The 14,305-nt window shown below is 36.5% G+C and overlaps 1 pseudogene; it reads right to left on the reverse strand.

Annotated features, from left to right (window-relative positions):
- Positions 1-8,115: 8,115 nt before the first annotated feature.
- On the reverse strand, positions 8,116-10,080 carry LOC149018122 (uncharacterized protein At4g06744 pseudogene; annotated as a pseudogene).
- Positions 10,081-14,305: the final 4,225 nt, after the last annotated feature.

Here is a 14,305-nt window from a genome sequence, read left to right on the forward strand (position 1 = left end):
ATAGGACTGTAGGAGTATTTGTATTACCTGATCACATTTGCTCCACTCTAGGGAGAAAGATATCATCAAAACTTTTTGACAGAATTGGGTGTCGGCGGCAGAGGGTGAAGGGAGACCAAAAAGGAAAACAGGGGAACATCAGGAGAGAAGAAGACGACATTACGGGTGAGAAAGTCAACAACGGACAGAGAGAAGGGGGAGTGTAAGATTGGAGGCTGGTTTAATTCGGTTCAACATTCAAGTCTGACCGGTTTAATTATAAAATGTTTTCTTGGTTTGCTTTCTCACCTCATGTTGCTGTTAAATTAACCATGCAAAAATTAATATGAAATTTTATTTTTACTTTTTGAAATTAAGGGTAAATGGATGGAAAAATCAGAATTGATACGGAAGGTCTATAGGAGGTGAGGGAGACAATTTCAAGAAAAGAAAGTCCAAAGCGCAGTTGACTTCCAGTATTCATTTTAAGATTCTATGCATTTGCAAAGAGGGAACCAACAATAGGTTTCGAAATGATAATTGAACATTCGGTGAATCAATTACTCAATTAACGACATATTTGAATCATTCCATTGGTTAGGTTCTACTTCTACCGGTGTAGTAAATGGATTAAAACCAAGAAGTACATTGTATCTCTTTTGGAGTCAAAATAGAAATCATTTACTACGTTGGACCCTACTCTAATTGTAAGCTATCCACATCTTCTAGGATTATATGCATGTGCCATCTTTATTTTTCAGCAATAATAATAGATATATCTACGTTGTCATATACTTCTGGTAAATCTAAATCTCAATTGTTTTCTTATCTACATGAGAGGATGCAGGGTAAACGCCTCCAAAATCATGGAGAAAAATGACTGAATTCACCTTGCAAATGCCCACATCAACCACTTTACAATAACACGGAGAAAACTCATTGTGTTCACCTTGCAAATATCCACATTGACCACAATTATCTTTTTTTTCAGGATGTTATCTGTCTTTGTGTCTTGCTGGGTAAAATCATTGTCTTGTCTTCCAATATGCAATTCCTGCCTAAAGGGTGTTATTAGAGAAAATGACAATAGCCACAAACATTCCTGATTATCATTTGTGGATTTTGTATGCTTATTTATTGTTCTCAGTCATGTATAATTTGTTAACGAACAAAGTTGTTCTAATTCATTAGAGAGAAAAAAAAATGAAATTAAATACTATTAAAACGCTTCACATGTTTAACATTTTTAATAAACATCACAATTAAGACATTTCCTTAATTTTCTTTGTGTTTTCTTTATTTTACTTTTATTTACTACTTCCCATTATAGTTCGAACTATTATTTGCCTTTATGTCATTTCTAACAACCTTATAATTAATGGTTTTCTACAAGTGGACTTGTGATGGATTTATCTAATTGAGAGTTGACCCAATCTAATTTTGACAAGTTTTACGGAATGGTTAAACTTTGCTTGAATTAGACAAAGTATTATGAGATCTATTAGTATTATTGTACAAATCCAAAAACTAATTAATTACCAAGTCATATATATGATGCCTCTTGCTAGGGATGTCTACGGTTTGGTTTAGGCTTAACGGTTCCGGGTTGGGGCCGTTTTGAAACCATCACCAACCTGTTATCTAATCATTATAGCCAATTTCTTAGACCTTTCATCTTTGGGCTTAAGGTCCAAATAGAGAATTTTTTTTATGAGAACAAAAGTTAACATTAACAAAGTGGGTAATATACCCTTCCAACAAATAAGTTGTACTTGCATATCTGACTCAATTAAAGGTTGGGTTACTTGTGCGAGGATTGTATTTACTTGCGACCAACCTTAAATTGTCGAGTAGCCATCTAAAAATACAAAGAGCACATGTGATTTGTTGAGATGGAACTAAGAAATCATGTTTTGCTACCCACTTTTTTTAATCCTGGAGTAGAGCTCCCTTGGGGTTGGGCCCATGAGCCATATTTTGTAATAATCTGCTAAATCTCTTCATTTTTTTTCTTGTTATTTATTTTCTCACATTTGAAATATTTTTGAAAAGAAATGCTAATGATCCATGCAAAATTAAAGATGCGAAATTTTATTTTTGCTCTTGAAATTGAGGGTTATGGATGGAGAAATCAGAATTTAGAAAAAAAGGCCTGATGGTGAGTAAGATAGATCGAAGAAAATGAACTCCAAGGCGTAATTGACTCACAATTTTTCATTCTAAGCTTCTCTGCATTCACCTTACAAATACCCACATCGACCGCCTTACAATAATACAGAGAAAACTCATTGTGCTCACCTTGCAAATACCCACATCAACTGCAGTTTTCTTTTTCTTTAGGATGTTATCTGTATTTGTGCCTTGTGGGGAAAAATCATTGTCTTATCTTCCAAGATCCAATTGCTGCTTCAAGGATGTTATCTCATTATATTTTACTAGTATTTCAATTGTCCCCAATACCTCAAACTTATTATCTACAAAATAAAAAATAAAAATAAAACCCAAAAAACATAACTAGAGAAAATGACAATAGCCACAAATATTCTTGATGATTATGTGTGGATTTTGTATGATTATTTATTGTTCTCAATCATGTATAATTTGTTAATGAACAAAGTAGTTCTAATTCACTAGTTAGAGGGAAAAAAATGAAATGAAATACTCTTAAAACACTTCACATGTTTAACATTTTTTATAAACATCACAATTAAGACATTGCTTTGTGTTCACTTTTATTTACTACTTCCCATTATAGTTCAAACTATTATATGCCTTGATATAATATCTAACAATCTTATAACTAATGGTTATCTACAAGTATGACCTAGGATGGATTTATCTAGTTGAGAGTTGGCCCAATCTAATTTTGACAAGTTTTATTGAGTATTCAAATTTTACTTGAATTATAGACAAAGTATTATGAAATTTATTAGTATTCTTATACAAATCAAAAAACTAATTAATTACCAAGTCATATTTATGATACCTCTTGCTAGGGGTGTTTACGGTTTCGTTTGGGTCAGTTTTGGTTTCGGCTTAACGGTTTTGGGCTGGGACTTTTTGAAACCATTACCAACCCATTACCAAACCGTTATAACCCATTTCGAATTAAAATTCGTATGGATCTTAAATCTTTCATCTTTGGGTTTAAGGTCCAAATAGAGATTTTTTTTATGAGAATAAAAAATAACATTAATAAAGTGGGTAACATAACCTTGTCAGTCCTACAAATAAGTTGTACTAGTAATATCTGACTCAATTAAAGATTTGGTTACTTATGCGAGAAGTGTATTTACTTGCGACCAGCCTTAGATTGTTAAGTAGCCATCTAAAAATCATGTGAATTGCTGAGACGTAACTAATAAATCATGTTTTGCTGCCCACTTCTTTTAATAATGTTTTTATTTTTTTAGCTCATTTGGGGTTAGGCCCATGCGCCGTATTTTTTTAAAATCTGCTAAATCTCTTCATTTTTTTTCTTGTTATTTCTCTTTTTACATGTGAAATATCCTTGAAAAGCAAACTTTTCAACTGGGTGGCAAATGATCCATGTGAAATTTTATTTTTGCTCTTGAAATTGAGGGTCATGGATGGAGAAATAAGAATTTAGAAGAAATGACCTGACCGTGAGGGAGACAGTTTGAAAAAAAGGAAGTCCAAGGCGTAGTTGACTTCCAACTTTTCATTCTAAGCTTCTCTGCATTTGAAAAGAGGGATCCAACAACAGGTTGGCATGGTAATTGAACATTTGGTAAATCAACTACTCAATTAACCTTATTTGCATCATTCCATTGGTTAGGTTCTACTTCTACCCTTGTAGTAAATGAAATTATTTACTAGGAGTGAGCAATTCTACGTTGGACCCTACTCTAACTCTACCCTATCCAGGTCTTCTAGGATTATATGCATGAGTCAGGTTGACATATCATTCATTCCAAGTCATCTTTACTTTTCAGCAAAGGCACCACACAACAAACTAATAGATATATAGTCTTAGATCAATGAAGTAATTTCTCATGGTGTATCTAGGTTGTTACACGCTTCTTGTAAATCTAAGCGTTACTTTGGCTTTTTCCCCAGTGATCTATCTTTTCATTGTAAAACTTGTTCAAGCATTTTGTTATCTTTTGCATTGTTTATTTTGAGAACAGTAAAACTGAGTTAAACCACAATTTGTCCCATACCCATAGCATAGCAGTGCTACCAGATATTTAAAGCACATTTTAACTCGAGTATTTGACAAGTCATTTTCCTCCACTTCTCCAATTTCTCCCAACGTGGTCCACATTGGCAATTACACTTTACCAAACTGCTGGGGTTCCTCTTAACATTATTGCTTCATGTGAGGTCACTTAAGAACACATGTTCAACTGGTAGTTTAGGCTATTCAAAGGGACCACCTGAGAAGTTGATCAAGAAATTCAAACTAGGGTTGCAACAAGGTCAGGCTGGGTCAGGGTTCTTCATACCTCAACTAAATAGCTAGGTTGAGCCAGAATAAGCTTGGTACCCAAAGGCCAGGCCCTATTTGAGCTCAGAGAGGACCAGCACAGGTACAGGTAGAATGCCATCAAGTAAAGAAAACCCAGGCAGCATTCAATAATTAAACGGATTTACATCTTCTACAATTTCCATCCCTGTAGTTTCCTGTAATTCCTATGTGCGATTAGGACACGTGGTAGTTAATTATCCAAGGGTTAAGATTAGAACCCAATTAGGAACTGAACCTAATAAATTCTTAAATTTTCTCCCAATTTCGTCTCCTTCTCTTTTCTTGAGGCTTAATTTTAAGAATTTATTAGGTTCAGTTTCTAATTGGATTCTAATCATAACCATTGGATAATTAATTGTCACGTGTCACAATCCTACATCGGAATTACAAAGAATTGTAAGAGGGTGAGAATTGTAGAAGATGTGAATCCGTGTTTATCTATCTCTAATGTTGATTTCATAAGGTTGATTTGTTGATAATTTACTCCTCAAAATAAAAGAAATATAATATAATATGCAGCAGAAAATTGTCAAAATTCAAATTACTTTAATATATACTTAAATTTAAATTTTTTAATAATTTACTTCAAAAAATGAAAAGAAAACGATTGGGTCCACTAGGTCCCACCTATGATTTATGTCACTAAATTTTATAGGTGGATTTTTTTTTTTTTTTTGCCAAATTTAACTTTTTTTTTTTTTTACATTTTTTTTATGAGGTTCATCCGGGCCAACTTGCGTGCACCACGATTACCTCCTCAAATTAATGATGCCGAATGGGTGCAAACTCAAGACCTCCCCGTGGGAGATAGAGTCTTTAACCGTTTTACTAACCCATCACATTGGGATGGAAAAGCATCAGGCACCACATTGTTCTCCCTTAATAGAGATCTAATCCAACTCTCCCCCCCTCCCCCAAAAAAAAAATGTTAAATCATGGGTCCGCGTTTGAATAAACCCTATGGCATTGATAGGAATAAAAGCTTTTGTTTCTCACTTTTGTATAATTTTATAAGCGGTTATAATGGGTTGGAATTTAGTACAGTTTGGCCCAGGTTTATTTGATTCAGGCAAATGGGCCACAAACAAGTTGGCCAAAACCAGTCCGAACCCTTCAGTTTTTGACTCCTCAGCGTGTAACTGGCCCATTGAACTTCCGTTTGGATTGATTCGAGCTATAATGGTCTGGTTCAATTCGGTTGTAATGTTCTAGTCTACAAATTGACACTCCTACTTCTTGCCTCGTTTGTTTAATATTTACTCTGCACCCTTATATATGGCTACGTTCACTGTGCACATATGCACGTAGAAGTTTACTAGTAATAAGAAAATATATCATAATAATGGAAGTACCTATTCCAAATAAAAAATCATTGTCCAAAAACAAGAAGAAGTTGAAGAAGGAATTGAATATCGCTTTAGAGCCAAGCAATTGAAAGAAGATGAACAAGCCAAGTCAGCCCAAACCCAAAACCTCAATCCGAGATGGGTCCGACCCTAATTCAAGACCAGAAATTTTCAACCTTAACCGTCTCCAGAGGCCAAAATTTCTCAACTGAAGTGATGTTCGTGTTCAAACTTGCACTTACTCCTTGTGTGTCTTCCCTTTTTCCTTAAAGCCCATTTCGTAGTTTAAAGTCAAACCTTCCTTTAAACGGAAGGAAGAAAATGGGCTGGCCCAATCAAGAACGGATAGGTGCTCTTGGGCTTATGTGCAGCATGACAGATTGATTTAAAAGGCCCATATGGATAATCCATTCTTGTTCGGTGGGACCTGCAGGCATTCCATGTCAGGATTTGGAATTTTATCCCGTGTTGAACCATTCATTTTCCTCTGCACGTGTGACATTTGTTTTTAAATTACATCAAAAGGCTTAAAATTAAATTAAATAAAATAATAGAGAAAATTACACTGGCACCTCAAAATAGAGGTTTTAAAGCACTGACACCCACTTTATGTTTAAAAAGCATTGAGACCTCAAAATTGAATTTTCTTTAAATATTTTTGTCAAATTTGTCATTGAAAAGTTTTCAGACATTGTTTCTTATAGAGGTATTTTTAAAAATAAACAGTAATTTGAGTGATAAATTTGACTAATATATCCAATAAAAATCTAATTTTGAGGTCAATGTGCTTTTTAAACATTAAGGCTTCCATTTTAAGATGTCAATACAATTTGCTCAAAAAAATATTTTCTATATTTATTCCTTGCATTTTGATGTGACTGATTAATATATGTCCTTCATCCAGAGAAAAATAGATGGTTTACATTTCTATGTACATATATCATCGTTAAGAACATATGTAACACTTGTGTGAAAACTTTAGAAAGCCAGGCTTTGTCATGGCAATTGTTATTCACAGTTCTTTTGGTTGTGTGTGAAAATTGACGAAAATGCTTGACAGCAGCGCTGCTCCAAGCAGTCTAAGGTATGGATTCAAAGTTGGGGTTTACATTAATGTTCTAGATTAAGTTATCTAATGTTGAATGATCCAAATGTGGACTGAAGCAGCGTTCTCCCAATCAAAATCCCTTCTCAGGACTTCTAGTGGGAGATCCAGGTGTAAAAAGTTAAAGCAATCTTGCTGCATGCCTGTTTCCGATAAGATGGACACAGATCAGAAAGAAAGAGAAAGGATAATTGTCCATCCTTCTTCTTCAGTGGAAAAATCATCACTTATTCCATTCGCAGTAACTGTTATGATCATTAGAATTTGGAATGATTAGTTTTCAACTTTGGCACCCAAGAATGTAAGAAAGAAAAAAAGATTCAATGCAGTTGGGATTGTAATTAGGAATTAATGACCCGTTTTTTCCCTTTTGTATGGTTAGACGACCTTTCTTCTTCCTCGAACCATACATATTCGTACTGGAAAACCTGGGTTACTGAACTACATGGAAGTCTGTCTCGGAGTCTTTGTCATAGCAGATAATTAATCATCCGAAATTTTCTGTCCAGAAAAGAGTAACATGATTAAAGCTTTTGCCAACCCACCCTGGAGTTGTGGGTGATGGTCACTGATTCACTGGTGATCATGGTAGGAGTTGGGAACAATTGTTTCCCAATTCCGTATTTATTATCCAAGATTTTTATGGCCTGCAATACAATACTATTTCAGTTTCAGAGAAAATCTATTATTCTTGAAGTTGCTGTAACTATCAGAGAAACAGATTTGAGTGAGGAATACTTCTGTAGGTATCATGTGTTCTCTGGCTTTACGGAAAAGGGAAATTAAATAATATGAAGGGATTCTCGGTATGATAAAAGTGAAAAACACACGCGCGATTAATTAATAAAGATGTTCTTGACCACCATAGCTGGTGTCACTATGGCATCATTGGTCACTACCAATCTAACATGAGTACCACTAACCTAATTGTGCTCCCTAAGCTTTCATGGCCATTCACTTCGCAGTGCATGTACCTTGTTTGTACTATTTTATGATTTTCTTTTTCTAAAAGAAGGAACAGTGGTCTAAGGAGGGAATGTGTGAGATTTTTGGCTGCTTGGTTTTCTGAGAACTCACCTTTTCAAAAGTTCAGGTATAAAAGAGTTAAATTATACATGTAATATACGATAGTAGTAATAGTAAGGGACCAACCTTGTATCCCTTATCAGTAACTTTGAGGATATAAGGGGGCTTAAACCATGTAAAATTTGCTTGTCTTTGTTTCTTCTTATTCCGATAGTGAATTTTAACACTTGTGAAATTATATTTGCAGTCTTCTTGAGTATATAGTGTCGTCAGAGAAGGATCCACAAAACATTAATGGAGAGATAACAAGTAACCAAAGAAACATATATCATGAAAGGTGAAAACCCTAAGAAGTAAAGAAAATCTATCATAAACGATGCCTTATGAGAGCAGAGTAAGTAGGCGAAGGAGCCCTGGGCGGCGGCTGCTGCTGCTTCTTCTTCTTCTTCTGCTCCTTCGATGGCGCCGAAGAATTTGGAGGCGATTTCCGCGAGAACGGGATATGAAAATGAGAAAGCGCGCAAGGAATGATACTGTACGACGGCAGGTCGAGGCAGATCTTACGATGCGCCAAGAAGGAAGCGCACTCAGCCACTGATCTCTGCAACGGCAGATCCTGAATGCAGTTGTTTCTGATATCAAGCACGCCCCTTTCTATCAGACCACGGCATGTGGGCCCCACATTCGTGAAGTAATTATCCGACAGCGACAGGTTCTGTAGATTCTCCAGCGCACATGCCACTTCCGGCACCGTCCCATACAATTGGTTCCCCGCGAAGTTGAGTTGCTGTATCTTCTTCATGCAACCCACCGAACACGGAAGCGGTCCGGTCAACTGGTTCGAACCGGCATCGAACACGGTCGCCTCAACCAACAAACCGATCTCGTAGGGTAGGCAACCCGAGAGCTGGTTGTTCAGGAACAGAACCTCAACCAATGAATTTGCAGCTTTCCCGATACTCTTGGGGATGGGGCCCACGAACTGATTATTGGCCAACGTCAGGTACTGAGCCGATGTCTCGCCCAGGTTATCCGGAAGCTTCGACGTGAAATCGTTGTTGTTGACGAAGAGAACATCGAGGGGTTGGGTGAATACTGTAGCCGGAACCGAACCGGTGAAGGAATTGAACCGGATATCTAAGAAGGATAGACCAGCCATGGTTAGCACCGCAGTTGGAAACTCGCCGGAGAATTTGTTGTTGCTGAAATCGATCTCGTAAAGGTAGAGGAGCTGGGAGATCTTGGGGGAAATCGTGCCGGTGAAATTGTTTGAGTTGGCGTGGAAGACGGCGATGTCAGGGAGAAAGTCGAGGAAGCCTTCGAGGGTTGAAGAGGCAAGTCCGAAGCCGTTGAAGTCGACGGCGGCGAGTGCGGTGGCGCTGCTGTTGTCCGGTGGGTGGTCGCAGAAGAAGCCTTTGTAGCTGCAAATATCGGCGCCTACCCATGTTTTGGTGACGCCAAGAGGATCGGATGTAATGGTTTTCTTGAAGAGTTGGATTACTGGGTACACTATAGCTAGCCTTTGGTCTGCGAAGTTCAAGAGATCTGTGACATTCGGTAGTAATGGTATCGGTGGCAATAGTGGTGGCAGTGGCGGCAATAGTGGTGTCAGCGGTGGCAGTAGGCCTCCTACTCCACCAGCAGCAGCAGTAGTAGTATCAGCCAAACTGCCATCAATTTCTTTAACTTCGAGGGTTTCTCTTCTGGTTTCCAGGATTGGAGTTCTACCCAGACCATGTAGGAAAGGAGAAAGGAGGATGAAGAAGGTTATGATGAGTAGAGAATTTTCAGAGACGACGGAGATGCAGTAAGCCATAACACTTTCTTATTTTCCGGTTTAGTTTACGAATTAAAACAGTGGCTGAAGAAGAAGCACTACCAAAATGGGACGAGCAGGTCAGAATCTAAGGGAGTTTGGAGAATAAATAGTTGACAAAAGGAGATGATTGACAAGAAGAAACCCTCACTTGCACCATGCTTTTATAAAGAAAGTTAAAAAGAAAAAAGCAAACAGTAATGGTGGTGGTGGTGGTTTGTTGTCATCTCAAACGTTTTCGAGAGAGGAATAAAGGAAATTAACTTGAATGGCCACAGATGATTCACTGCTGTTCATTCTCTCAAAACCGAATAAGTTTTAAGTTCTTGGCTTTGGCTGGCTTATTATATAAGCTTAATTCCTCTGTTTACGCCGCAGTACCTCTTGAATACCTACCAGTGGCTTTTATGTTGGACCAACCATGAGTCCTATAAGTCCCATAACCATAACCTTGCTTTCTTTAAAAAGGGTTTTCAATAGGAATAAATTGAACCAAACTGAGGGCCACCCAACCTCCAACCTGGGATGCACATCCCCCAATTTCTTTTATTCCTTCTCCCATTTTCTTGTGTTTCTTACCAAAAGAAAGACTTTCTTGTGTGATGAACAAATTTCTCCTGTGCTTTCTCCTTAGCTTCTTCTACTTTCTCTTTTAGTAGTTTGAACTTTGAACCATATTTAATCGGATTTAGAATAGAATGAACCAATAAAGAAACCAATCTTAGGGTGCCCACTACGAGTAGGGCTCAGCTACCCACTAACCTTATCAATTACGTCTTGTTACGTTTTCATGGAGAGGATACAGAGAGGGACCAAGGAAATTTCTACTTTGTCAAATAAAAAATGCCTAAAATTTTGGAGAGTTCGTTTTAAGTTTGGCGTTTTACCGAACTTTCACATAATTTTTGACTTGACTAATAAGCGAAAGCTGAATTTTACTTTGGCCTGCAGAATTTGAACCCATACAATTATATTATATTTTTTATCCACACTTCCTGCACATTTCTTATGTGGGTAAATGTCTATTTTTATTGGAATATTTTTTTCTTGTCATATACACATAGTTTGACTCTTTTATTCTTGGTATATAAGGCTTCATCTTTAGCTTTTAAGGGATATAAACTCTTGTTATCATACTATCAACTGAATAACTCCTTAAAATTCTGTTATGGTGATTCTCTACTCACATATTTCTGCTCACAAAAATTTCACTTTTCCTTCCTCAAATAGAAAATTAACTTTATCTCTCTTTTTTTCTTGATATTTTCAAATAATCAAATTATCTTTATTTCATTTTTTGAATTAATTAAACTGTTTTCTTCTCTTTTATCGGGTTTTTTTTTCTTCCCTTAGTTTTCTCTTTCTTTATGAATCCATTATGTGTGTGGTTAGGTTTTTACTTTTTTAACTTTTCTCTCTTCTTCTTTTATGTAACTTTTTTTCCTTTTCTTTGGATGAATTTCTACAACGTCAAAAGGGAGGAGAAAAAAGTTTTTTTTTTTTTAATTTAAAAAAAATACATCTAACCTATCTAATCAATTTGATAAACTCCTATAAAGACAAAAAAGCATACATGTAGATTAAAAACCTAGTTAAAATCCTCTACCTTGCATATTAATACATCAGTACACCACCATAAGCTGGCATTTGAAAAATAAGAAATTAATGATAGAGATTAAGATATCATTATACAGTTGTTAAAAAAAATTTGCTCAATTGATAAAATAAATACTTTTAGTGAAGTGGTCATAAGAAAGGAACATTGTGTCGCCGATATATCATTGTGTTGCTAGGGGTGACACGATTCCCCCCAGCAACTCGATTTATTCAATAAATCAATATATCACCGATTTCGGCAATATATAGTCGACAGTCGACTTTTTTAGCCAGTGTCGCCGTGTTTTTCAAGGAAGAAACTATGACGGAAAAAATATAATGGTGCGTGGTGACCGGAGACAGAAATCATGGTGGTGACGGTGATGGAGTCTGAGATCTAAATAAAACTCTTGTGCTCTCTCATCTCTGCACTCTTTTCTTATCTCTCTCCATCTCTCCATCTCTCCGATCTCATATAATCTCTGCAATCTCGTTGCTGCCGCTCATATCTCTGCCGGCCTCATCTTTGGGATTTCTCTGCTGCTGCTCTCTCTCTCCCTCAAACTCACACTTGCAAGGAAAAACACCTTTTCTCCTTCGCCAACATTGCCAAGTCAAAAACATAAAAAACCGACATCAATCCTATCGCTAGTCTCATCTCTTATATGTTCTCACCTCTTTAAATTGATTCAAGTAGTTTTTAGCATTTCAGTTGTAGCAGCTTTTTCATTTTCCCTCTGAACAAAACCCATCACCAGTTTTCTTTAAGATTTCTCCTACAATGAAGAATCGCTGCCTTTATCTTTTGGCTTGCAATCTTATATTCCTCCTGGTGATTCTCTCGTATTTGATGGCGGTGGAGTGCTCAAAGCCTCTTAATGATCATCAATGTTATTCTTCTTTGTCTTGTCACTTTGCTGTCAGCCAAAGAGCATATTCTGGTCCAAGCAGGGGCGGAGCTGGGCATTAAATTACCAATTGGTTCAGTCTTCTGCAACATATATCCCTTGCACCGATTGGAGTGTGCAACATATCACCACCACCAACGGGGACCTAGGGTTATTTTGATTTCAGCCAACATATCATGATGTCGCCGTGTCAATGGTTTCGCCAGCCACCGACATGGCGACACGAAACGATCTGTCGGACCTTGATTGTAAGTTCAATTATGTCACTACCAATAATAGAATAAACAAAAAAACAGCAAAATCTAGAAATTTTTAACCAATATCATATATAATACCACGGGGCATTACTTGAATTAGAACATAAATTTTGACATGTGATAAATAAACTCTGTTTGTACATTTAATGTGTTCCTCCGACCATAAGAGTAAAAGGAAAATTTTTATTAGTTCTATGTTGATGGTGGGTGGGTGTTAGGTTGGCTTTGTTAAGTTGATGGTCGTGTTTACTTGGGGCCTAATTACTTCATTTTCATCGATCACAACTGATGACGTTTTTGGTTGATACATTTAAGGTTTTCAAAAGTGCAATTATGAATATAGACATTTATGGGTCCGCCAATAATAAAAGAAAATTGTAGGGACAATTGAGGTCCAGCGTTCACTACCATTTCTCCCAATGGAAGGATGAATGAATGGATTCATTGATTATGAATATTGAAGTGTACCACCAAGAACGATCTCTTTCATTATGTAATTTAGTTTTATATTTTCCATTCTTCATTCTATAAATTTAGCTTGAGCTTCACTCCAAGAGTAACATCAGGGAATGCGTGGTCGATCATACACATCAATACATCTCTCTCTCTTTTTCTGAAAGGTATGTAATGGTTGCACCATAATGTGTTGGACAATATGATATAATACTTGATATGAGATGATACGTCTCCTAAAATCACATGCCCGGTATGACACCCAATGCTGATACTTTTAACGATTGAATTGAGTCCCATAAATTTCAATCGTTTACTAACACATTAAGACCCCCCCCCTTTTCCAATTGGGAGGGGCAAAGATAAAGGTACATGTCAAGTTTGCTAAAAGTAATATATTCACCATTTCGTTCATTTTACCATCATGTTTTGTGTTTTTTTTTTTTTTTTTTTGGTGAAACAAGTTTCATTCCAAAGGACATGAAGAAAACAAAGAGTCAGACTTACACAAATCCAACAACCAAGAGGTGGAAAGTGGCTAGTTAGTCCTTCCTGCTAAGATAACTGCCTTCCCAGCTAGAGAATGAGCAACAGAGTTACATTCCCTAGGAATAAAAGAGAAATTACAAGACAAAAAATACAAGGAAATGTGATTAACATCATCCACAATATTCTTCAAACCAAAAGGGGATGAGACTTTAGACTTTAGAATCTTGATCAACTCTTGGCAATCACTTTCTACTAATATGTAATCAATCCCCTCCGCAGCTTGCAAGTAGAAGGCCTTCTCAAATACCAAGAACCTCTCCAACCATTGGTGAGGTGAAAGAAAAAGGAAATTGAGACAGCAACAACTAAACCTCCTGAGTGATCCCTCAAAATGATGCCCAAGCCTCCCCCGTTGTGTGTGTTTTGAAATAAGAGTAAATTGCATATATCATTCTTTGGATTTGTAAACTATTGATCTTACACCTGTAGAGATTTTTTTCTATTATGTTTACATCCTTCAAGTTTCCAATAATGAGAGTTAAATGATGACTAACCATCCACTATACTTTCAAATTTCCAAATTGTCCTTCTTTGACCCTCAACCCTATTTTGACTTTCAAATGAGAAAAATGGAGAAAACAAGAGAGGAGAGGGTAAAGACTAATAACGACCGATCTTTTATGTGTTTTTCAAAATTTTCCCCCTCACTTATAATAATATTTAACAAAAGCAAATATGACTTTTCCATTTAAAATTAAAATTAATGGTTGAGATGTTTATAGTAAAAACGTATCTAAGAGAGTGAAAACATATTAACATACTAGTGTGCAAAACCTGG

Source organism: Hakea prostrata, chromosome 4, assembly GCF_041222555.1.
Source record: "Hakea prostrata isolate BN-2017 chromosome 4, UWA_Hpros_2, whole genome shotgun sequence".
In the NCBI taxonomy this organism is placed as follows: domain Eukaryota; kingdom Viridiplantae; phylum Streptophyta; class Magnoliopsida; order Proteales; family Proteaceae; genus Hakea; species Hakea prostrata.